Source organism: Pogona vitticeps, chromosome 2, assembly GCF_051106095.1.
Source record: "Pogona vitticeps strain Pit_001003342236 chromosome 2, PviZW2.1, whole genome shotgun sequence".
In the NCBI taxonomy this organism is placed as follows: domain Eukaryota; kingdom Metazoa; phylum Chordata; class Lepidosauria; order Squamata; family Agamidae; genus Pogona; species Pogona vitticeps.
The window spans coordinates 150232511-150258585 of record NC_135784.1 but is presented as its reverse complement, the minus strand read 5'-3'; the positions used below and the strand labels follow the sequence as shown (position 1 = coordinate 150258585).

Here is a 26075-nt window from a genome sequence, read left to right as displayed (position 1 = left end):
GGCCTAATAATGCACCACTAATAACAGTTTCCTGATGAGTTTGTGCATATCTTGCTAATTATCAAGTCCTTTTACATTCATAGCCCCTTGATTGCAGCATGCTGTAGTTATAGTCAGGTGCAGCTGTATGATTTTTCCCAAGGATTCAGAAGTTTCGGAAGTCTTATTTGGGGAAAACAGCATAATTTCAAGAGGAGTAAGAAAAGCGCCATAGTAATTCATGAACGGATGAAGAATTAGAGTTTCTGGCTGATAATTACAAAACCTTGGTCACCTTGGTTTATTTTTAGTACTGCAAAAGCAGGCTTATCATAGGTGAGGTCTGTAAAGCTGGACAGCCATGGTGAACTTTCCCTAAACCAATAGGCTTTTACAATTGATGTTATTTCATGGGAAGAGAGGGAAGGGGATGACCTACGTTCTCTCCTGTCCTGGCCAGCAAGGCTTTTTGGGTAAAGTTTTTTAACAGCTTTGTAAGCCAGTTCTGGGGAAAGGGTGGTACAAAAACACAATTAAACAAACCTGTATCCGACAGAAGGGCACACAGTAGAGAGGCACAAAAGACATGTTGTTTAATAGGAAGGTTAGCAGAGGGTATAAAGCTACATTCTCTTTACAAAGTAAAAATTTAGTAGATATATCAGCATTACACACACACACACACACACACACACACACACACACACACACACACACACACACACACACACACACACACACACACACACACACTCTGTTAGAGAGTGGAGATGGAGGGAAGTTACGGGGTTCTTTGCAAGCTAAGACTTGTTATTTTATTGTAATTTTATTCCACTGCTCTGATGGGCTGGAGCTGGAGCAAGAGGGAGGTCCATAAAATCAACAAAAGGTCTTACTATACCTTGAATATGAACGTTGCAGTCAGCTTTCACAGCCAACTTTATCAGATACCCAAGAGGTCCAATATCAAGCTCCAGCTCTGTCAGATGCCATCACCCCAAAAGCAGATGAGCAGATGCTTCCATTGTTTTTATAGGCGCTACTGTGCCCACCAGCTGTTGAAGGCCTCATTAAAAGAAACCAACATATTGTGAGAATCACAGGGAGATGCAGCAAGAATGATGGAAAGCCTTAGGAATTTAATGTTGAGATTCCCAAATAATGACAGAAGGTTAGAGCAGGTTACTTAAAGAGCTCATTGCCCTTGGGCCAGGGAGCACTGGATGGTTTGTTAAGAACTGACTGTTGTTTGTTTTGCGATGTGCTATATTCAAAATGAATAATGGACTCAAAATTAATAATGAGCGATCCCCTGAATGTCCTGTCCTCAGCAGCCCAGCTCAGCTCTTGTAAACCCAAGCCTGTGGCTTCCTTTAGGGAGTCAGTCCATCTCATATTTGGCCTTCCTCTTTTCCTTCTGCCTTCCACCTTTTCCAGCATTCCTGTCTTTTCCAGAGAAATGCCTTCAGCATTTTTGCCTCTAAAGATAGTTCAGGCTTGATTCAATCTAGGGCCCACTTGTTTGTCTTTCTGACACTACAGAGTATCTGCAAAATTCTCTTCCAGCACCACATTTCAAACAAATTGTTTTTCCCTCCTGTCAGCTTTCTTTGCTATCCAACTTTCACACCCATACATCTTGGGTCCGACTAGCAGTGTTCTTCAATATGGGAGGTGTGGAAGAATATGAAGGAGAGGTTTGCATTCCACCCTTTCCTGGATCTTAATAACTTAATAATAATAATTTAAAATCTGCCAAACTAGAAGGGAGCCACTGTCAGGGAAGCACAGTGCGGAGTCAAACTCCCAACCACACCTAAACCACTGAGCTATCGAGCAATTCACCCTACCCACTGGTCAGCAGGCACAAGAAAGCATTAGGAGTGGTGAGGAGCCATTGGGCCCCTTCCATTTTCCTTGTTACAAAGTACCTGGTATGTATGGACAAAACAGAGCTGGCCATTGTGTCAGTGTAAATCTGAAATTCAGAATTGTGGCCTGCACTAGGTGGCATCACTCTAAGCACTGCAATTACATTCTGCCTATGGCCTCAAAAGAGCCCTCATAGTAATTAAGTATAGAAATACTCACATAGTTAAAAACAACAAGAACACTAAAGCAAGCAAGATCCAAGGTGTGCAAAGAAAGCAATACCGGTAAGTCTGAATAACTCTAACCATCCCTTCAGGTAATGAGCTGCTGGAACAAAGTAAGTTTTTACTAGTCTTCCCAAGAGTGAATGCAATAACAGATGTGTTGCATCTCCTGGAAGATGGACTTCTATGGGGAAGATGTTACCACTGCCCTAGCCAATGGCACCATGAGGAGCAAGTCCCCATTGATGCCTTTAAAGGAGTTCAGACGTTGTCAGACTTTGCCTGCCAGCATTTCTCACTTGTGGCTGGCCTGGCCTAGGGGAGATCAGAATTGCAGCGTCTGAATATCTGGAAAACCACCTTTTACCCTCAAACCCTTGTTTAAAGTTTTGGATCAAGACTCAAGAATGGCTAGAGTAAATCTACTGAAATCAGTGCAATTTAAGTCAGGCAGGGGTCTGAATAAGTAATTTCTATGAGTTTACTTATTCATTTAAAATATTTTTACCCCACCTTTGTCCTAAAAAAGGGCCCAAGCTGGCTTACATGATCAAAAGCAAAATATTACAAGTGAAAAACCATAATTTATTCAAATACTAAAGAATTAGTAACATTATATTAAATATATTAAGTAAAAGTATTATGAAAACATTACTCTAATTATTCCCAAACATGGAAGCTCTTCAACAGCTTCTAGCTTTCTTCAAAAGAAAGCAAGACAGCCATCTGCCAGAGATCTTTTAACTTGGACTTCAGCATTGAGCTGGGAGCTGGACTCAATGGCCTTACAGGCCCTTTCCAACTCCATTGTTCTATGATCATCAATTTCCTTGAACAACAGCCCTCAGAAGCCCTAACCTCACAGCTAATGGTCAGGGCTTCTGAGAACCGTTGTCAAGAAACATCTGGGAACCACTCCTCTCATCCAAAAAAGTTTGCCGAGCTTTTTCTGGCAGAGAAAAGAGACCCTTAAGCTATATGCAGAATCCAGCCAAAAAAATGAATTGCCTCAAACTGGAGGGAGGGAGAGGGCAGAAGTCCCGCTTCCCACTGGCCACCAGACCTATTCTTGTCCTACTTGTCATTAAAGTTCAAACCATTTATGTGAGGGCTATGGACACAAAAGGAGTTCCACAGGAGCTGTTTTCCAGGAGAGGTTACTCTCTTGGACCGGGGGGGGGGGGGAGTGTTAGAATTCCACTCCAAAGGCTACTTTGAGGGGCGCAAAAGCTGGCGGGATAGCTCAGCGCTTTAGATATCTGGCTGCGGTGGCAGAGGTTGGGAGTTCGATTCCCCCCACTGTGCTTCCCGCCGTAACAGCCAGCCGGTGTGGCCTTGGGGGGGGGCAAGGTACACAGTGCCAGGACAGCCCCCAGAAGAAGGGAAGGGGGATCCACCTCTGAGTACTCTCTACCTGTGAAACCCTGGAAGGGGTCGCCCCCAGTGAAGATTTAAGGGCGTGCTCCAAATATGGTCAGAAATGGCCTGGGGAAAGGCAGAGAGGAAGAACGGGCAGCTTCTTCCTGTTTTTTTTTTTTTTTTTTTTTTTTGGTCCCACCACGGCGGCCTGGCGCGAGCGGGAGCCCGGCGGGAAAGGCGGCGGCTCCCGCTCCGCGAGGCGAGCCCTCTGGCGCCGAGAGGCCTTGGACCCGGAGCCCATTGGATGCCGCCGGTCGGGAGGGAAGGAGGGAGGGAGGAGTCCTGCCGTTTCACAGCCCGTGACATCACTTCTCTTCTTAAGTGGCCTCGCTGCAGCCCCAGGAAAGGGTGCTGGCGCCGCCGTCATCCTCCTCCTTATCCCTATCTGCGGGGCGACGGTGGTTGGGATGAGGCATCTTCCAGGCGTGTGACATCTGGGTGAGTCTGGAGCGAGCCGTCCCTTGCTCGTCCCGGCGCTGTTGGACTGTCCGGTGCTTCCCCTGCTGGAGCCACGTTAACTCCTCTAGGCCGAATTGGGGATGGGGTGGGATGGGGGGGGTTCGAGAGTGGCGCGTGGGGGGGGGGGAAGGAGGCTGCACAGAGAAAAGGTGCAGGTCGCGATGCGGCTTCTTTGCCTGGCGCTGTGCAGAGCGGCTGGGTTTCCCTTGAGGTACCCAAGGCCTGTGCCTTTAAAATCCCCCCCCCCCCCCGGCTCCGCCGCAGCGCGCTGACTTTCCCCCTTTCGTCTTACAAGAACTTCTGCTGGAAAAAGGAGCGAACACGACCCGAGGTTAAAGCGATCGGCCCGTCTAGGACCGGTATGGGGTGTATGTGTGTATGATTCCAATTGAGGGAGGGAAAAGTTTAGCTGGGGCCTGAAGAGTGCTTTCCAACGCAGGTCCCTGCAATCTTTGCTCAGTAGGAGAGGTCGGTCCAGCAAGGGGTTACTTAGTCCTAAGCAAGCCTGTAGTAAAATATTGTTGCCTACAGCAAGCTTGAGTTGCGTTGATGGCACAAGGAGCCCATTACTGGATGCTTCATGATTGCATACCAACGATGTGCGGGAGACGCTAGGGACAAAGGTAGATCAAAACAAAACAAAACGGGCTTCACATCTGAAATGCCCCTTGTTTCAGGAATGGGCAGAAAGTAGATCTGGATCTACTGATCATTTGCAGTAGTTCTTTTTAAAGTACTGCCCGCCCTGTTCCTAAATTTCTAGTCCCCAACAAAGGAAAGCTGAGGTTAACCAGAAGAGGATATTTGTGTGGAAAAAGTTCTGTACAGTACTGCTTCTCACAACAAACAGCTTGGAGAAGAATGTTACATTTTTTGCATCAGGCCCTGGCTGATGTATTCACGTTCCAGTGGTAAACAAAATAAACCCTGAAAGCCTTAACTATGCTCTGATTTTTATCTTACTCCCTGGCCCCACTCTGCCCAGTGTCTGCAAAGGCATATTTGCCATATGCCTTCCATTGGAAATCCCCTAGGTCAACATGTCTTTGGACTTGGTAGGGTTCTTTCCATCTCTCCCAACCCCCACATATGGAAGAGTAGGTGTTTAAAGTAAGTAAAATCCCCAACACTCTCCAGTCTCGTCTCTTCAGCCCTGAAGGCTGATTTTGACCACTAGAACATAACTAAATCTTGCCTCCTTTGCTGTAGTCTTGGGATCTACATACTGTAATTTTAAAGTGCCATTTCTTCTGTGGAGAAGGTCCTGGCAAAGGGCTGAAAACCTGTATATGCACTGATTTGGGGAAAATGCCTTGTTGAACTTGGACAGTTTTTGAGTAAACAAACATAGAACCAATCTTCTCCAGATCCCACTCCACTTTCATGGATTATTTGTCCTGCTGCCTTCCTTCAGGACATAAACTCTGCGAATCATGCATGTGTGGATTGGTCTTCTAATCTGCCTTCCATAGTATACTCCAGTCTTTTCAAGAAGGGTTTCTGAACTGCCCTACACGACCGAAGATACTTAGCTAGCAGGATTGTTAGAATGGAGCAGACCTGTGTTTTAGCTTCTTAAATGATGTTTTATAAGAGTCAGGAGCACGAGCTGTTTTACTGTTACTCCACAGGCCTGCCTAAAATCATTATCTGGCAGCCTCAAACAGAGATAGCATCCCAAGTCTTTTTTGGTCACCTTGGGCAGACATTTCACAGAGGAAGAAAATAAATACATGCAGTCCTTGCTCTGCCTCTGTGAAGTGGCCTTCGTGTGAGAGGGAGATCATGATGGGATATTCTTATCACCTGGCTCTGCGAAAATGAATTGTTCTTGACTGGGGTTGTCATCTCATCGTAGATATGCATTGACGGGAGAGTCATTGTTTGTTGAATCTCTGAGTATTGTCTGGTTGTTCAAAGCAAAAGGGCCAGCCTTCAAAGAGGTGTGAGTCCCACTGGGGCCACAGAGCGACTGGATTTGGGAGAAGTAATTTAGCTGACTTCAAACTGTCAAATCTGCCCACACCTCCATAGTGGTGTCATCTAAGAGACGTGCAAAAGGTCACCGTTAAAAATCTAAACAACTTCAGCCTCCTGGAGGATGCTGAAAGGGAAGCCCACCTTGAGTAAGCAGAAGCATGCACGCACGACCAGGTCAAAACAGTTTTGCTACGTGAGGTGGTGGACAAGATCTCACTGAGTGATAGTTCAGTGGTTTGAGGTCTCTGGCTGTGGAGCCTGGGGCTGGGAGTTCAGTTCCCCATTGGACCTTCTTGGCAATGGTTGGAATCGATGATCCAGAGGGTCCCTTCTAGCTCTGCAGTTCTAAGGTTATTATTACTGTATATCCCTACACACACAAAAAGAGAACCTACCTAGGCTGGAACCTACTTCAGTATTGGTGATGATGGAAATGTATCCTCTGGCTCTCCTTAGGGCAGCCAAGGAGCTCGACCAGGGGCAGCGGGTGGGAGGACAAAGTGAGTGGCCCAGAAGGCTTTGGCTTCACTTCTGTGCCTCACGGCGTTTGCTGCTTGAGCTGACTGCCTCACCCTCATGAACTCTCTCTCTCTCTCTCTCTCTCTCTCTCTCTGTGTGTCTCTGTCTTGTCTGTCTGTCTGTCTGTCTGTCTGTCTGTCTGTCTGTCTGTCTGTCTGTCTGTCTGTCTGTCTGTCTGTCAGAGAGACAGAGGAAGAGATGGAATAGAGTCCTGACCAAGGAAGAATTTGGGTGGTGGCAATAGGGTTTCTAGCAGAATAAACATTTCAGAATGTGAAAAGGGATTAGAGTTATTCCCCCCCATCACTAAATGTGAATTAAAAGTTCAGCATTTGCCTCCCCATGGGAGAAATTGCCCCTCTTACAGCTTTTTCCTTTTCTGTCGTAGAAATGTCAGGGTAAGAAACTGCTAACATAGTGCCAAATCTTGCCGATTATGCTGTGCAACAGAATGCATTATGTCTTCGGGGAGGCTAGCTTTGTTGTTTGTATTGGCTTGCTTTGCTTGAGAAAAAGGCCCAAGACCCTATTAGTGGCAGTTGGTATGGAGGCCTCTCCCCCCACACATCCCACCCCACCCCAACCCACATTCTGCTTTCTTTCTTGAGCTGGGGAGAGCTCTGGGGGGATTCACCCCCAGTCGGCTGAATCCGGTGCCTTAAGCCATGACCTCCTTTTGTCTCCGACATCTGTCAGAGGCTGAAGTCGCTTCCATCAGTTCCTCACCCTGAGTGGGGGCAGGGGGTAATGTGGCAGGGAGGAGAGATTGGTAGCCTCCATCAACTATGAATGTCAGCCTCCTACCCTGCCCCCACCCTTTACATGTAGTTCTGGCAGTGGATGATGGAGAGTGTAGATAAAAATGGCCCCACACTGGAGAAGGCTGAGGGAAAGCAGGGATGGCAGCAAACTAACTTATAACCCCCTTCTGCCCCATCCCCACCCCTTAGCCATTTTTTTCCATGATAGCGAGAGGAGACATTTGTGTCCCACACCGTTCCCCACAACAGCCCAGGGCAGTTAAGAAACACCCTTCTAAAAGATACATACATAGCTTTAAAACCACCATGTGGATAGCCGTGCTAGCTTCCTGCAGCAAAACCAAGCAAGTCATGTGGTACCTTAAAAACAAGCATGTTTTATTTCACATAGCGTTTCATGGACCCCCACTCACTTCTTCAGATAGATCTGAAAGCTTATGCCAGATAAAAACCTGTTAATTTTGAAGGTGCTCCTAGGTTCTTTGGCCAGTATCCCATTGCCCAAATAGCCGTAGGTCTCCCAAACTCACCCCAAGCAGCAGGCTTCCTGTGGAACTAGGAATTGTGCCTAACAGCCCCTAAGCAGAACCTGATAATTTAATTCCCCCTTCATAAGTACAGAGAGAACAAAATTCAGGTGTGCATAGATGAGCTTGTCTGAAATTTCGTTATTCTGCTTCTAAGAAAAGAACTCAGGCATGCCAGATCCTGGGTTCAACACCCTAGTCACATCTCATCACTGACATTTGCTTGAGTATAGTTAAGTTCTGAAAACAGGAACTATAAAATATGGCACAGATTTGGACAGTAACCAGACCTGTTTCCCTTTACGCACTGGGTCTAATGGGAATAAGCCTCATTGATCTTAGTGAGACCAATTTGTTAGTTTCTGCCCAGCTAGAATACTTGATAACTCTGGAAGGATAAAAAAAAATCCATAATTAGAGAAACCTCCTTCTTACTTTTCTTCATAAGCCGCTGATCTTTGCATTATACCTAAACTGAAAAGAGATGAGCCAAAAACAGTGACTCACGCGACAATGCAACAGGCATCAGCCTGTGTGGCTGAGTTGTTCTGCTGTGTTTGGAATATTTCAATTAGTCAATCATATCTACAGGAGAATGATCAAATAAAAAAGAGGCCACCTGCAAGGAGCCAAAATCTAGAGCATGCATAAGGTAAAGGTAAAGGTTGCCCTTGACATTTTTTAGTCCAGTCGTGTCCGACTCTAGGGCGTGGTACTCATTCCTGTTTCCAAGCCGTAGAGCCAGCGTTTGTCTGAAGACAGTTTCCGTGGTCACGTGGCCAGCGCGACTAGACACAGAATGCCCTTACCTTCCCACTGTGGTGGTACCTATTTATCTATTCGCATTTTTACGTGCTTTCAAACGGCTAGGCTGGTGGGAGCTGGAACAAGCGACGGGAGCTCATTCCGTTGCGTGGATTCGATCTTATGACTGCTGGTCTTCTGACCTTGCAGCACAGAGGTTTCTGCGGTTTAGCCCACAGCGCCACCATGTCTCGCAGAGCATGCATAGTCATACAGAAATGCAGTAGACCGTTTCCCCTATGGAATGTGTAGACCCTCAGTCTATATAGTTGTGGTCACAGAAGGTTTGAATGTATATAATTCAAGGCTTTGGGCACATAGCTTGAGAGCTGCTGGTCTTGGTGACAGAACTGATTCCTCCCTGCAGGTAGAAGTTTTAAGTTAGCATATGTGTGATTCTGAGGCCCCCGAGACTGGTCTATGCAGCCCTTGCGCTGTTTGCAGGATGGTTAACGCACCCTGCAAATTATTTCTGTCTTGCAGCCATGCCACGTCACCACAGCTGGTTGGGCTGAGTTTGCACATTGACGCTCCTCTGACAGAAGACAGAAGCCAAGATGGAAAAGGGAGGGAGGACTTCTGCGTCCCCTCTGATTAGGTCACTGGGATTTGTGCACCCCGCTTCCTCCCCAGCTCCCTAGTTTTGATCCCCTCTGAAGTTATTGGTCGTGGAGGAGGGGGGGGAAGGGGGGCACTCTTCTTTCATGCCATTGTTCACTGCACAATTGCTGGCTTTCCTTTTCCTTGCAGACAGCATCTCACTTCCCCAGGTCTCTGGCTGATGTGGCGCCATTTCCTGCCATTGCTGTAGGGTGGGGTGGGGAAAAGCAGGGAGAAACGGTTAGAACAACAAGGGAAGAAGAGATGAAAACTCTGGGGCTAATGTTGAGTGATGCCAGTAGAGGGGTGAGCTGGAATGATGGCCAGGACTGCAAGATGATGAGTTCCATCCAATGTATGCAGCAGGAAAAAAAAAGTAATGCTCAGTTCATATTTTTCTAATGGGAGCTGTGCCATGGAACAGTGCAGGACAGCAAAGGATTTATCTAATCTCTCAATCTAGTAATTAAAATCACAACTCATTCCAAAGGCTCCACTTAAAACAAAAATCTAAAATTGGAGGCATTGTTCACTTCTCTCTCTCTCTCTCTCTCTCTCTCTCTCTCTCTCCAGCACTTGACTGCTGCATCTACTGTTTATTGTTCATCATCACGATGACTTGCTTTTGGGTGTCATGTGTTTCTCTTGAATGCATGTGCTAGATAGTGTCAAAGTTGTTGAGGCTGAGCAGCCAGCTAGGGTAGACATGCTTTCAGTTTAGGGGATGATGTCTGGAGGCAAGTCCTCCTTCACCCCAAGAGTACAGAGTTTCAGTCACTGGCTGCATTAGCTAGAGATGCCTGGAACAGCAAGCCCAAAACAGTAACTTTTCCGATTTTTAAATTAAGAATTTCCATTTTACAGAGAATTCTGATACATTTTCCCCCTTCAGATTGGAAGGAAATTGTCACTACTTTGTTTGCAGATTGGATGCAGTTCTATGCAGTCATCTTGGATTCTGGACACAAGAAGGAGAGAGGAGGAGACAGATTGTGGGATGGGATTTGGAAAGCAGAGAAAGAATGTCCGTGGTCCCTTAGTTGTTGTTATGTTCTGTCAAATTTGAACTGATTTACAGTGACTTGAATAGGACTTTCAGGGTAAGTTGAAATATTTAAGGAGCCATAAGTTCCATGGCTGAGCGGGGCTTTGAACACTGTTCTCCAGAGACCTACTCCATCACTCTGTCCACTCCTCCACATTGAGTATCACTGATTCCTTAGTACAAAGCAGCTTGTTCTTGGCCTGTTTGCGTGACACACTGTGGGTTATATGAGTTGATGTGTGTATGTTGAAAGATCCTGCCTTCAGTTGGGATTTTATGACCTCAGGTTCCTTCTCAGGAAGGAACATGGAGGAGCCTTGAGGATGCGCTCAGGCAATTTTGTTTCGGTTTTGTAAGGGGCAGCTTAGGGACAAAGCTTTGAGATGCTTGCTGTGTAATAGGAGAGGAATCTAGGCTGGCTGTTAAATCTTGGCAAAATCTCAGTGTTTGGGTGGGACAAAGTAAGGAGAGGGAAGGAAGCAAGGACAAGCCATGAGAAAGGCACAGTCCACAAGGTGCAGCTGGCCTGGGCATGTTGACACTGGAGAGAGGAATGTTGCAAATAGCAAGGCCAGGGTTCCAGCTGTGTGGGTAGGTTGGAGGACTTTTTCCAGCTGTTGACAGCATCTGTGGTGCAATTGTGCGTGGTCTCCTATAGAAGCATTAATGGCTAAACATCCCCCTTGGAGGCCTTGGCTGTCACTCTCTTCCCACCAGTTCACAAAAAGCACTTGCTCAAGTGTAGAGGTGGGCAAAGCATACCCTGTAGATTGCATGTCTCCCCACCATTGCTTTTGTAATCCTCAGGCCTTTCCCATCTTCCACGTTTGGAGAAAAAAGCTTGATTACTGCTCCTGGAAACCCTTGGAAGTGCTGATTTACTCAATCATTTTTAAAATTTTAAGTAGTGCACAACCCGCCCATATCCCGTATTTGAAACCACAGAGAACTGATGCCAGTCAATGTAAACTAAAGGATGCAACGATGACTCTGTTTGTTTGTTTGTTTGTTTGTTTGTTTGTTTGTTTGTTTGTTTGTTTGGCCTGCAACTTCTAGAATTCCTCACCCATGGCAATTTGTAGGAATTGAAGGCAAACAAACAAACAAGAAAAGAAGCAAATCAAAGCAGCAGCAACAAAACATCTGGAGGACTGCAGTTATCCACCCTGATATAGATGGAGCTGGGTGACCTGTTTACTGTGTTCCTCCCTAATCCCATTTAATGATGCATCCCTTAATTTTCTTGCACAGAAATGAGTGCATAACCTCCCCTTCCATATGAATTAATGGCAAAGCTGGCACACAGGAATAGTTTTGTGATGAGGATCCAATGTGTCTTCAGAGAATGGGTAACTGGGCTCCTTCTCCACCCCCAGGGGTTGATTGTGTCTATGGAATCCTCACTCCCCTCCCAATGACAGCAGTGTGGCTAGTTATTCATAATTGCTTTCCCAGAATCTTTTAGGGCAAGAGTTCCCAACCTTTGGTCCCCAGTTGTTGCTACACCTTCTCATCATGCCCACCTAACAGGTCCAATTTATCTGAGTGTGACAGGGTTCTTGTTTCAAGTTAGGCAGTGCTTCTTCTTTAATGAAAGTCATCACAGGAGATGGATTAACATTAGTCAACAGTTTAATATCTTTTAACGGTGCTGTATGTACAACAGCTTCAATAGGTTCAACAGGACCAGCAATCATAGACGTTTCAGGCAACATCTCGTGCAACCCTGGCATAGCTAACAAGCCTTTTAACCTGGGGACATTCCAAACCTCTTGCGGTTGATAGGTTTCCACAGTGGCTGACTCCTCACCGCCTCAATTGTCCCGCAACAAGGGTGCCAAGCCCAGTTGCCCTGGGGGTGGTGGTTTGAACCAGTAGGGATTGGATCAGGACGCACCATCTTCTTCCAGGGACCTTTCCCTCTTGGGTAAACGTATACGGTCCATTCCAAAGGTTCCAGGTCCCCCAACGGCACCTCCATTCCTGCACTTTCTTTTCCTCTCAGGCTTCTTTCCCCTCCATCACCTTTTGACTCCCTTTTGGGGAAAGCAGAACACATAGCGTCCTTCAGCACCTTTTGACAGCGACCCTTCTTCCTCTTCATCTCCTATCTTGGGACTCTCCCACTCCTCTGAACCCCAACTCTTCTTCTCCCCTTTATACCTTCTTTCTCCCCCTTACATCTTTTTCCTCCTCTGTCATCAGGAAGCCCTCTACTATTGGCTGCTCTTTTCCCACCACTATCTTCCCACTTCCATCTTCTCCTAACTTCCCACCTTCTCCTACAGCCGTGTTTTGAAGTGTCAAAGGTAATAAAGATGGCGCTGAATCCTTCAGCCTTTGAAAAGTGAGCAGACAGCTTACTTCTAGATTCAGCCACTCTTGTTGGTTCCTCTTCACACTGAAGTTTTGGGAATGAAAGTCCAACACAGTTAGAAACAACTGTTCTAAGGTGTAAAGCATTATTCTTGTTCATCCAGGCATATTGGTCATGGCTAAATTTATTTTCTTCTTCTTCATGGATTGCTGCCTTGTCGTGGCGAAGGGGCCTGAGTAACTCAGAGAAACTATGGGCTATGCCGTGCAGGGACACCCAAGACGGACAGGACATAGTGGAGAGTTCCGACTAAACGCAATCCACCTGGAGTAGGAAATGGCAAGCCACTCCAGTATCTTTGCCAAGAACGCCCCATGATCAGAAACAAAAGGCTAAAAGATATGACGCTGGAAGATGGGCCCCTCAGGTCGGAAGGCGTCCAACATGCTACTGAGGAAGAGCGGAGGACAAGCACAAGTAGCTCCAGAGCTAATGAAGTGGTTGGGCCAAAGCCGAAAGGACGCTCAGCTGTGGACGTGCCTGGAAGTGAAAGGAAAATCCAATGCTGCAAAGAAAAATACTGCATAGGAACCTGGAATGTAAGATCTATGAACATTGGGAAGCTGGAGGTGGTCAAACAGGAGATGGCAAGAATAAACATCGACATCCTGGGCATCAGTGAACTAAAATGGACAGGAATGGACGAATTCAGCTCAGATGATTATCATATCTACTATTGTGGACAAGAATCCCGTAGAAGGAATGGAGTAGCCCTCATAGTCAACAAAAGAGTGGGAAAAGCTGTAATGGGATACAGTCTCAAAAATGATAGAATGATGTCAATACGAATCCAAGGCAGACCATTCAACATCACAATAATCCAAGTTTATGCACCAACCAGCATTGCTGAGGAGACTGAAATTGAACAATTCTATGAAGATTTACAACACCTTCTAGAACTGACACCAAAGAAAGATGTTCTTCTCATTCTAGGGGACTGGAATGCTAAAGTAGGGAGCCAAGAGATAAAAGGAACAACAGGGAAGTTTGGCCTTGGAGTTCAGAACGAAGCAGGACAAAGGCTAATAGAGTTTTGTCAAGAGAATAAGCTGGTCATCACAAACACTCTTTTCCAACAACACAAGAGGCGACTCTATACATGGAAATCACCAGATGGGCAATATCGAAATCAGATTGATTATATTCTCTGCAGCCAAAGATGGAGAAGCTCTATACAGTCAGCAAAAACAAGACCTGGAGCTGACTGCGGTTCTGATCATCAGCTTCTCATAGCAAAATTCAAGCTTAGACTGAAGAGATTAGGAAAAACCACTGCGCCACTCAGGTATAATCTAAACCAAATCCCTTATGAATACACAGTGGAAGTAAAGAACAGATTTAAGGAACTAGATTTGGTGGACAGAGTGCCTGAAGAACTTTGGATAGAGGCTCGTAACATTGTCCAGGAGGCAGCAACAAAAACCATCCCAAAGAAAAGGAAATGCAAGAAAGCAAAGTGGCTGTCCAACGAGGCCTTAGAAATAGCAGAGAGGAGAAGGGAAGCAAAATGCAAGGGAGATAGGGAAAGTTACAGAAACTTGAATTCAGACTTCCAAAGAATAGCAAGGAGAGACAAGAGGGCCTTCTTAAATGAACAATGCAAAGAAATAGAGGAAGATAACAGAAAAGGAAAGACCAGAGATCTGTTCAGGAAAATTGGACATACTAGAGGAACATTTTGCGCAAAGATGAACATGATAAAAGACAAAAATGGGAGGGACCTAACAGAAGCAGAAGACGTCAAGAAGAGGTGGCAAGAATACACAGAGGAATTATATCAGAAAGATTTGGATATCCCGGACAACCCAGACAATGTAGTTGCTGACCTTGAGCAAGACATCCTGGAGAGCGAAGTCAAGTGGGCCTTAGAAAGCCTGGCTAACAACAAGGCCAGTGGAGGTGATGGCATTCCAGTTGAACTATTTAAAATCTTGAAAGATGATGCTGTTAAGGTGCTACATTCAATATGCCAGCAAGTTTGGAAAACTCAACAGTGGCCAGAGGATTGGAAAAGATCAGTCTACATCCCAATCCCAAAGAAAGGCAGTGCCAAAGAATGCTCCAACTACCGTACAATTGCACTCATTTCGCACGCTAGCAAGGTTATGCTCAAAATCCTCCAAGGTAGGCTTCAGCAGTACGTGGACCGAGAACTCCCAGAAGTACAAGCTGGATTCCGAAGAGGCAGAGGAACTCGAGACCAAATTGCTAACTTGCGCTGGATTATGGAGAAAGCCAGAGAGTTCCAGAAAAATATCTACTTCTGTTTCATTGACTATGCGAAAGCCTTTGACTGTGTGGACCACAGCAAACTATGGCAAGTTCTTAAAGAAATGGGAGTGCCTGACCACTTTATCTGTCTCCTGAGAAACCTATATGTGGGACAGGAAGCAACAGTTAGAACTGGTCATGGAACAACTGAGTGGTTCAAAATTGGGAAAGGAGTACGGCAAGGCTGTATATTGTCCCCCAGCTTATTTAACTTATATGCAGAATACATCATGCGGAAGGCTGGACTGGAAGAAACCCAAGCCGGAATTAAGATTGCCGGAAGAAATATCAACAACCTCCGATATGCAGATGATACCACTCTGATGGCAGAAAGTGAGGAGGAATTAAAGAACCTTGTAATGAGAGTGAAAGAGGAGAGTGCAAAAAACGGTCTGAAACTCAACATCAAAAAAACTAAGATCATGGCCACTGGTCCCATCACCTCCTGGGAAATAGAAGGGGAAGATATGGAGGCAGTGTCAAATTTTATCTTCCTGGGCTCCATGATCACTGCAGATGGAGACAGCAGCCCTGAAATTAAAAGGCGCCTTCTTCTTGGGAGGAAAGCGATGACAAATCTGGACAGCATCTTGAAAAGCAGAGACATCACCTTGCCAACAAAAGTCCGAATAGTCAAAGCTATGGTTTTTCCTGTCGTGATGTATGGAAGTGAGAGCTGGACCATAAAGAAAGCAGACCGCCGAAGAATTGATGCCTTTGAATTGTGGTGCTGGAGGAGGCTCTTGAGAATCCCCTGGACTGCAAGGAGAACAAACCTATCAGTTCTAAAGGAAATCAACCCTGAGTGCTCACTGGAAGGACAGATCCTGAAGCTGAGGCTCCAGTACTTTGGCCATCTCATGAGAAGAAAAGACTCCCTGGAAAAGACCCTGATGTTGGGAAAGTGTGATGGCAAGAGGAGAAGGGGACGACCGAGGATGAGATGGCTGGACAGTGTCTGCGAAGCAACCAACATGAACCTGACACAACTCCGGGAGGCAGTAGAAGACAGGAGGGCCTGGCGTGCTCTGGTCCATGGGGTCACGAAGAGTCGGACACGACTAAACGACTAAACACACAAACACAAATTTATTTTACATATCTGGAACTTTATCTGAGAGGGGGGCTGCAATTTGGTGTGTATATCTGCATTAGCTGGGCCATAAAGAAGGCTGACCGCCAAAGAATTGATTCTTTTGAACTGTGGTGCTGGAGGAGACTCTTGAAAGTCCCCTGGACTGCAAGGAGAACAAACATATCCATTTTGAAGGAAATCAACCCTGAGTGGTCACTGGAAGGACAGATCCTGGAGCTGAGGCTCCAGTACTATGGCCATCGGATGAGAAGAGAAGACTCCCTGTAAAAGACCCTGATGTTGGGAAAGTATGAAGGCAAGAGGAGAAGGGGACGACCGAGGATGAGATGGTTGGACAGTGTCATCGAAGCAACCAATGAATATGACCCGTCTCCAGGAGGCAGTGGAAGACAGGAGGGCCTGGAGTGCTCTGGTCCATGGGGTCACGAAGAGTCGGACACGACTAAACGACTAAGCAACAACAAAAATCTGCATTATCCATACTTGACTCAATTGGTTTCGGGCACACTTATGTACTTCTCTGGGATGAAGACCAAGAGATTCCAACATCTGGTGCACCAGTTACAGAGATGGATTCACAGCAGCAGCCTGAGTTCAGAACCTGGTTAGGAACGGAAAGCATTGCCTGGAACAGCATGTTAGTGGACAGAATATTGGCCACAAGCCAGGGATGTCTGAGTTCCATTCCCTGCTGATCTGCAAAGCACCCTCTGTGACTCAGGGTCAGTCTGTAATCCTGCAGTCTAACCAACAGGCATGATCATAAGGTCAAACTGGGGGAGGGAGTTTTCAACCCTGAATTCCTTGGAGGAAGGAGAGGAAGATAAAGATATGATTTAAAAGCAAGCAAGGAGTAGCAAAGCTGGCGATAAATAACAATGTTAACCTGAATTGCTTATCCCTTACCTTGCATCATCATCATCTTAGAACTGCAGAGCTAGAAGGGACCCAATGGGTTATTGACTCCATCCCCTTTCAAGGAAGCACAGTGGGGAATGGAAATGAAGATATCTAAACCACTGAGCTATCTGGCTGTAACACTTTCTGAATGGTGGAAGTATTGGTGTTGAGAATTAACATATGCAGCCAAGATGGTTTCAGGTTTTGCCTTTGCAGCTAACTACAAAGCCACTGTTTTCTCAGAATTTTTTTCCTAACTTCTCCGCTGTATTGCAGTAATACAGGCCTGTAATACAGAACTGACATAAAGATTGCTGCAAGTATCTCTCTAGGGCTTTTCGGCCATTTGAAAGTGCTTTGCAGATGCCGAACATTATGGTCGGAGAAGGGAACACATGGCCATCCAGATACTGCTGGGCTACGGCTCCCATCAGCCCAAGTCAGGAGTGAAAGATGATGAAAACTGCAGGGTGACAACATTGGGCGGGAGGCAGGTTCCCCACTCCTGCAGGAAGGTTTCTCACTTGCTCGTTTCCATGCACGCTTAGGAAGTGGGAATATCCAAAGAGATGAAAACTCCGGGGCTCGTCTGCTGCGTCCCCCTTCTTGCTGGGCTTGGTGACCAGTTCCCGTGATAAATAAACAGCTGCATCCATGCCTCCAGACTCTGCTGCTATTTTTGCTGCTGCTTCTGTTGCATCTGGGCATTCCAAGGCTGGCAACAGATTATTATTATTATTTTGAGTTTTCATCCTGACCCGATTGTTACAGTTTGGGTTCAGCACGAAGCGTCTTGTTCCAAGTACATTGGGGCTGAGATCCTTCTCTTAGGCTTATGTATTTGGGACTCCTACTAGGAAATAAATAAAGCGGTCCATTTTGGAAATACACTTCCTGCTGTGGAACTTTCCAGAAGATGTAATGCTGACATCCTGGTTGGATTTCTTTAAAGCGTTCTCTCTCTCTGCAGCTCCCTGAAAGTTGAATGGTTCCCTTGTGTCTTTAGGCAAATTTGGTTTTGGCTCCTTAGGCTGTCGTCTTACATTTCCAGATTTTGCGACACAGTCCTTTCTCTTAAAACGGCCTGCCATGTTCTTTTTAATAGTACCCAGTGTAGCGTAGTGGATAAACGGACGGACTAGGACTCAGGACTTGGGTTTGAATTCCAGTTTGCCCATGGAAACTTAAGGGGAGGTAGAGGTGGCACTGGCAAAACCACTGCTTAAATATTTCATTTATCTTAAAAGCCCTGCTAGGGTTGCTCTAAGTTAGATGTGACATAATACACAAAGATGTTCTTTGAAATAAGTATTTGTCATTATTCTGAAGGGGCTGCCTTAGGCTGTTAGATGATGTTTTTCACCACAGTGTAGTCTGGTATTTATGAGCTGCGAGAAGAGAGATTGTTTCATGCATTGGCTTGTCTACCTGTGGGAATTCATTGCTGGAGGATGTGTAGTGGTGGCGGCAAGGTAGCAAAAAACATTGCTAAGTGGAACAGATGACTATCCAGAAGACAGGGACGATCAGAAAGAGTGTACATCTGACTAACCACAGCTGAAGATTAGCCACCCTCCCCACCCCACCCCACCCCAAAAAAGAGTACTTGAGCCAATCCCTGTGATGCTGGACTGGCTGCTGCCTTCCTGCAGAAAAACAAAGCTGCTGAGCTTGGGTCTGACTCAGCACGGCAATTCTTATCTTGTTGGAACTGTCTTGAGTAACGGATTTTTCACTGCAGGAGACAAGCAAGGTTTAAGCAGAAGGCTTCTGTATACACCAGGAAAGCGGAGCTCTATGTGTATAGAAAACATATTTGTGATCCATGCCGTGATGCAGGATGACATGAGAACATTCTCTGTGTCCTCGGGGACTTCGCTGGGTGCTGCCTGGCACTTGCGCGTCCACCCTTCTCATGCAAAAGCAGAGGTTCTTTGTGGCAGGAGAAAGGAGGCTAGCAGCTCTTTTTACCTTCCTTGTGCTGGGCCCTTGGCAAGAGGGGATCAGAGGGCAGATGGTTGTGACTGTAGTGTGGATTGGTACCCAGCATCTGGTGGCACAGGGGCAGGTCAGCCACTAGGTTTTCTTTACTTTAAAGAAGCAGGTCCACTGAATATGCCATGGAGGAAAAGTTAACTTTAAAGCATTTATTTATCCATTTATTTGATTGGTTGGTTGGTTATATTTATACTTCATCTTTCCTCCACTGAGCTGAACAACCCTGTAATATAAATAATGCTCTGTGTTTGGGTGAGTGATTGAGCGCAAGTGACTAGTAAGGCATGGATGACCACCTGAATCTCCCAGTCCAGTCCTAAACCACACAACAACAGTGGCTAGAATCCTACTGGCGTCTGCTTAACGTTTGCACTTGTTGCTTTGATGAACTGAGGAGGTTCCTGGGGCACGTTGCACAGTCAAGACACACCACCAGGCATGCAATAGAGATGATGTCCGGCCACTTCATCAATTTGCCATAATTAGCCACAGCAAGTTACATAAACTTCACCACAAACACCAATAGGGTTTTGGCTGCACGATGGTGCCCACTTAAATCCTTTGCTGTTGTTTAGTCACTAAGTTGTGTCCGACTCTTCGTGACCCCATGGACCAGAGCACACCAGGCCCTCCTGTCTTCTACTGCCTCCCAGAGTTGGGTCAAATTCATGTTGGTAGCTTCGATGACACTGTCCAACCATCTCATCCTCTTATCGTTCCTTTCTCCTCTTGCCTTCACATTAGCAATTTGGTCTCAGGTTCCTCTGCCCCTTTGAAATCCAGCTTGTACTTCTGGGAGTTCTTGGTTCACATCCTGGTCAAGCCTACCTTGGAGGATTATGGCATAACCTTGCTAGCGTGTGAAATGAGTGCAGTTGTACGGTAGCTGGAGCATTCTTTGGCACTGCTCTACTTTGGGATTGGGATGTAGACTGATCTTTTCCAATCCTCTGGCCACTGCTGAGTTTTCCAAACTTGCTGGCATATTGAGTGTAGCACCTTAACAGCATCATCTTTTAAGATTTTAAATAGTTCAGTTGGAATGCCATCACCTCCACTGGCCTTGTTGTTAGCCATGCTTTCTAAGGCCCACTTGACTTCACTCTCCAGGATGTCTGGCTCAAGGTCAGCAACCACACTATCTGAGTTGTCCGGGACATCCACATCTTTCTGGTATAATTCCTCTGTGTATTCTTGCCACCTCTTCTTGATGTCTTCTGCTTCTGTGTGGCCCCTACTATTTATTTATTTATTTATTTATTTTATTTCTATCCCGCCTATCTGGTCTTATTCGACCACTCTAGGCGGCTTACCTTGCTATTTTTGTCCTTTATCATGTCCATCTTTGCACAAAATGTTCATTTCATATTTCCAATTTTCTTGAACAGATCTCTGGTTTTTCCCTTTCTATTATTTTCCTCTATATTTTTGCACTGTTCATTTAAGAAGGCTGTCTTGTCTCTCCTTGCTATTCTCTGGAAGACTGCATTTAATTTTCTGTAACTTTCCCTATCTCCCTTGCATTTTGTTTCCCTTCTCTTCTCTGCTATTTGTCTCTGCTATTTGTAAGGCCTCGCTGGACAGCCACTTTGCTTTCTTACATTTTCTTTTCTTTGGGATGGTTTTTGTTGCTGCCTCCTGTACAATATTATGATCCTCCGTCCATAGTTCTTCAGGCACTCCGTCCACCAAATCTAGTTCCTTAAATCTGTTCTTCATTTCCACTATGTATTCATAAGGGATTTGGTTTAGATTATACCTGACTAGCCCAGTGGCTTTTCCTACTTTCTTCAGTTTAAGCTTGAATTTTGCTATAAGAAGCTGATGATCAGAGCCACAATCAGTTCCAGGTCTTGTTTTTGCTGACTGTATAGAGCTTCTCCATCTTTGGCTGCAGAGAACATAATCAATCTGATATCAGTATTGCCCATCTGGTGATGTCCATGTGTAGAGTTTCCTCTTGTGTTGTTGGAAAAGAGTGTTTGTGATGACCAGCTTGTTCTCTTGAAAAAACTCTATTAGCTTTTGCCCTGCTTCGTTTTGAACTCCAAGATCAAACTTCCCTGTTGTTCCTTTTATCTCTTGACTCCCTACTTTAGCATTCCAATCCCCTATAATGAGAAGAACATCTTTCTTTGGTGTCAGTTCTAGAAAGTGTTGTAAGTCTTCATAGAATTTTCAGTTTCATCCTCTTCAGCACTGGTGGTTGGTGCATCAACTTGGATTATTGTAATGTTGAAAGTTCTGCCTTGGATTCGTATTGAAATCATTCCATCATTTTTGAGATTGTATCCCAGTACAGCTTTCCCCACTCTTTTGTTGACTATTTCTTCTACAGGATTCTTGCCCACAATAGTAGATATGGTAATCGTCTGAACTGAATTCGTCCATTCCCGTCTACAGTATTTTAGTTCACTGACACCCAGGATGTCATTGTTTATTCTTGCCATCTCCTGTTTGACCACATCCAATTTACCAAGGTTCATAGATCTTACATTCCAGGTTCCTATGCAGTATTTTTCTTTGCAGCATCGGACTTTCCTTTCCGTTCCAGGCACATCCACAACTGAGCGTCCGTTCGGCTTTGGCTGAACCACTTCATTAGCTCTGGAGCTACTTGCCCTTGTCCTCCACTCTTCCTCAGTAGCATGTTGGACGCCTTCCAACCTGAGAGTCCCATCTTCCAGCGTCGTATCTTTTAGCCTTTTGTTTCTGTTCATGGGGTTTTCTTGGCAAAGATACTGGAGTAGCTTGCCAATTCCTACTCCAAGTGGATTGCGTTTAGTCAGAACTCTCCACTATGACCTGTCCGTCTTGGGTGTCCCTGCACAGCATAGCCCATAGCTTCTCTGAATTACTCAAGCCCCTTCGCTATGACAAGGCAGCAGTCCATGAAGGGGACTGAAATCCTTACAAGTGGTCCAATATGTCATTTTTAGAAAAGGGACAAAGGTGATTCCCAGTCACGTGTGTGAAGGTGTTGCAAGGCTGTACAGGCTAATCCGGTCCCTCTCCCTGATGTGTCAGTGTCCACAGTCTCTGATGAGCATTTGATGCATGTTGTGAGAAAAAACCCAACAGATGTACCAGTGTATTTGTGTACACATTGATACCATGGGAAGGGAGATTCTGGGCCAATCAAAATCTCCCTCTGTGCAGACCTCTTGCATGCATATGCTGATATGTGCAGAAGACCTTGAAACAAAGAATATTATGGCTGCCTGGTATCTTGTCCTGCAATATACAAGAACACTGCTTCCTCTCCAGACAAGGCAATGCGTGAGTCTTTCCGGGAAGACCTACCTCAGCCTTTCCCGTAATGCACATCTCACCCTTTCTTTTTTGTCATCCTGGTCTCGCTTTCCTCAGTCTAACTGGGTGCTTCTATTGGGAGTAACCTGGATTAGTGGCTTAATTCTGCATGTACTAATTATTCCAAAGGTTCACGTGGTGTTAGCTTTTCTTCTGTAAAACTTGTGAAGGGGAAACCTCTGACTGCTGGCCCCCCAGAGAGCATTAATGCACAGGGTAAAGCTGTTATTCCCAGTTTTGATAACTGACTCTCCCAAGAGGTCATTTTTAGAAAGTCTCTTAATACTAAAGTCTCTTAATACTTCTCTCTGTGTCCCTCTGTCCTCCCTTTCCTCTCATCCTGCTTGCCTCCCAGAAGTATAACAAATGTCCTTTCTCACCCCCAGTCTGAGCTTTTGGTCCAAGATGTGTGGAGAGCTGCTCTGAATCATGCTCAAAGCAGCAAACACATCTGGTTCTAGTTATCCAGCCTTTCCTCCCTGGTTGCCAATTCTGCATGGTTTTTCCTTAGCCCTCCGATTGGTGGGACACACCCAGTGGATTGAATGCCAGCAGCACCTTGTGAACCAAAACTTTGCGGGGCAGAAAAGAAAGAAAACACAGGAGCAGAGGATGGTGGGCTTTTTTTTTCTTAACAGCTGGCAGCAGGCACAGTGGAGTGCTTCTGCTTGTAGGGGCATTGTAGAGAGGAGCCAAAGACCATCTCTCGCACATGCTTGGGACCATGGTGATGGACTACGTACTTTGATTGCTGTCTATTGCTGTAGACAGTGAGCGGGCCAGATGTGGCTCTGGGGGGGTATAAACACCCCCCGCCATATGGTTTCTTTAGGAGGGGGGGGAAGTAAATTTCCACCTCCAGAAGTCACCAGGAACTATGTTTTAATAGGTTGAGACTCAAAATACCCATTTTTAAAAACCAGATATGGACTTCCAGAAACTTCCGCTTTTTGTTTCTTTAGGATTCTTCGGGGGGCATTGGGGAGGGCTGGAAAATTGGGTATTGGACCCACTGTTACCTTTGAGTCACGCATATGACCTTTGCACCTTTTATACAGGTTCCAGTATACTCTCGGTTATAGCCACAGAAAGAGAGGTAGCAGCCACCACTACAAAACGTCTGGATCATCCAAATGGTACTTCCCTTATTGCAGGAACTGCAGGGGAAGGAGAGGCTCTGTCTTGCCCTCTGACCGGGCTCCACGGTGTAGGAGGGCTTCTCTTGCAACGGCTGTACCTGAGGAAGCTGCTGTACTTGTCACCAAATTTTGTTATTGACTGTGACAGCAGAAGGAAGGTCACAGTGGCTGAATGTTGGTGGGTGCTACAGGGTGCATTGTGGGCTTCTTGAACCCATGAAGTTGATCCCTCTTGGCAAGCACCTTCATGTTGCACAAGCAAGGCAAAACATAGCTACGCGCCTCATGGTCTGTGGTCCTCTTCTTGATTGTCTCACTGAAGTCCTTCCAGGCAAGGGTTTTATAGTGCAATTGCTGTCTTCTCTTTCATGAAATTGTACAGGAGGAATCCAGGAATCATTGTCTTCCATTCTAAACTCTTCTATGTTTCCCCAACACTTACTCCATTTTACCTGGGGGGTGGGGTGGACAAAAAACCTGAACAGCTGTCCAGTGCTTTTTGACTGGAAATGCTGGAGTCCTCTATCTGGAAACACCTTGGGCCATTCCAGCTTAATTCACAAGCTTTACAGGTTACTAGCAACTGCAGTATTAATGGCCTGTCCAAAGCTGCATGAGCATTTAGTTACAAGCAGAGCATAAACATGTCCCCCTCTGAAGACAAAGATGGTAACACATTTTCAAAGATTTAACGTCCCCATTTCCCAGAGCTTAGAAAAGTTCTGGCTTTGGACTATGAATCCCAAAATCCCCCAGCCAGTACAGTCTCTGAGTGTGGATTCTGGGAACCAAAAACCCCTCCCATTCCCTTTGTGGCATTAGCCCGCAGGCTGCAAGGAAAGTATGTACAGCTCTCTGTGGCCAAATTGGCCCAAGTCCCAGGCAACTGCTGATGAGACATCGGTCTTAAATCATGCTCCACTGGCCTGTGCTGCTGCCAAGGTTTTCTGTCATGTTGTGGGTCGCAGAGGTTCCTGCTTCAGTTTCAATGTCTTTTGTGTTTGTGCACATCTACACCTAGTTTCTCTGTAGTCTGCCCAAGGACTTAGCTGTAAAATCAAAACAAAAAGAAACCCAGCCTGATTCTGAATCAGCACAACTAACCTCAACATGACATTGGGGGAATGAATGTGACTGCAGCGGTGGAAAAATCAATGTGTCTTCCAAGAGGTCTCCATAGTTCTGCTCATCAAGCTATTGGGGAATTAATATGGCTTGTTTCTTACTTGTGCTGGTCCCCAAAACGCCTTGTCCAGGCACCATTCGGCGTGCTTTCTGTTTCACTCTGGTGAAAAGGAATCTGCAAGAAGGCATCATGATACCCCCGTGTCTGCTGGGTTCCTACTATGTTCAAGGAACCTAGGGACTGCTCAACGTGATCTGTCATGACAGCCAGATTTCTCTGAAAACTTGATTACTGTGCTAATTGTCCAGTGCAACCTGAAGTCACAAAAGGTGTATTGGGGCATTGTAGGGGATATGCTAGTATGGGATAGTCCAAAAGATGGAACCTGGGAGTTGGGCTGTCTGTCACAGCTGAGATCATGTGGCCTGTCCCCGTCCCCCCCCCCCCCGCAGAATGTGGACCTTTTAAGACATTCCTCTGGAATGCCTTGCAGTGTACAGGGCTTCCGTGGCTGGCAAATGGATATAAAGAATAGTTTCCTGAAAGTAGAAGGTTTGGAAACAACTGTTTGGGTTTCCATAGCTATAAGTAGAGGTTGGAAATCCGGCTGTTCTGGTGTCCCATCCTCAACACATTGGACCACAGGGGGTCCACACCAGACACAGCCTTAAACCATCTACCGGAAGTCTAGTCTGTGGGTTTGGGTAAATATTGTTCGAAGGCCAGAGTGCAAAATATAATAGCAAGTGAGGCAACAAGAAGTCAGATAGGCATGATCTGATTGTAACCTCATTTCTACAGCAACCCCACCCTTCCAGCTTTGCTGTGTATTGGTTTTTGAAGGGATCTCATGCATTTCTTTATTAAAATGGACAACCTCTTCTTATTGAATGGTAAGGTTCCTGCGGGGGGGGGGGGAGATTAATGCTCCAGGGTCTGATGTTGAAGCTAATCGATCTAATGCCATGCTTAACTGTTTGTGTGTTCCTCTCTGGGTTGAAATATCTAAATGGGAGAGTTAGGATGACATCCTTGACCGCCGTGGTGTCGTTGCACTGAATCAGCTTATTACTGAGCTTTGGTCATTCACCTCTGTGTGTGTGTGTGTGTGTGTGTGTGTGTGTGTGTGTAATGTGCATCCTTTTCTAAGTAATGTGCTTCTTTCTTCAGACAGTGCCAGGTGTGATCAGAATTTGGAAAAGTTACCCTTTTAAACTAAAATTCCTGGAATGCCTCAGTCAGCAGACCCACCGGCATACCAGAGCAACAAGATTGGTGCATTTTCAGTCTGTTCTGATTAGGAGCAACTTTTGTGATGGTTAAAAATCAGTTTTAGTTATCTTACAAGGTAATAGATTTATATGCCATTTGTTCGCACTAGACTGCATCCAAAACAGCTCATAATAACGCAACTGCTTGTTAAAATATATCTCAAAAGTCAGAGATCATGGGCATGGGGAGTAGCTATTATCCAGGAATAGAAACAAAATTCAGAAATTTTAACAAAATTGATTAATACATTTCTTGGATCACTGATACCACAAACATGACAAGTGTTTTTGTGTTTTTTGGCAGGGGGGCCGTGCGTTGAGTTCTCCAGAATTTATTTTTGGGCTTAGATGGTAAAGGTTTGAGTGACTGGGGAAGAAACAAAAAGAAGCTTGCTG

At 45.7% G+C, this 26075-nt stretch overlaps 1 protein-coding gene across 2 annotated transcripts in view; it reads left to right on the top strand.

The window, feature by feature from the left end:
* The first annotated feature begins 3781 nt into the window (after window positions 1–3781).
* The window catches only part of NCKAP5L (NCK associated protein 5 like), a 47433-nt gene continuing 25139 nt past the window's right edge, over window positions 3782–26075 (top strand). For both annotated transcript variants that reach the window (XM_020785801.3, XM_078384364.1), the window contains exon 1: window positions 3782–3932. The gene's annotated coding sequence lies outside the window, so the exon portion shown is untranslated. The remainder of the gene's footprint in view (window positions 3933–26075) is intronic.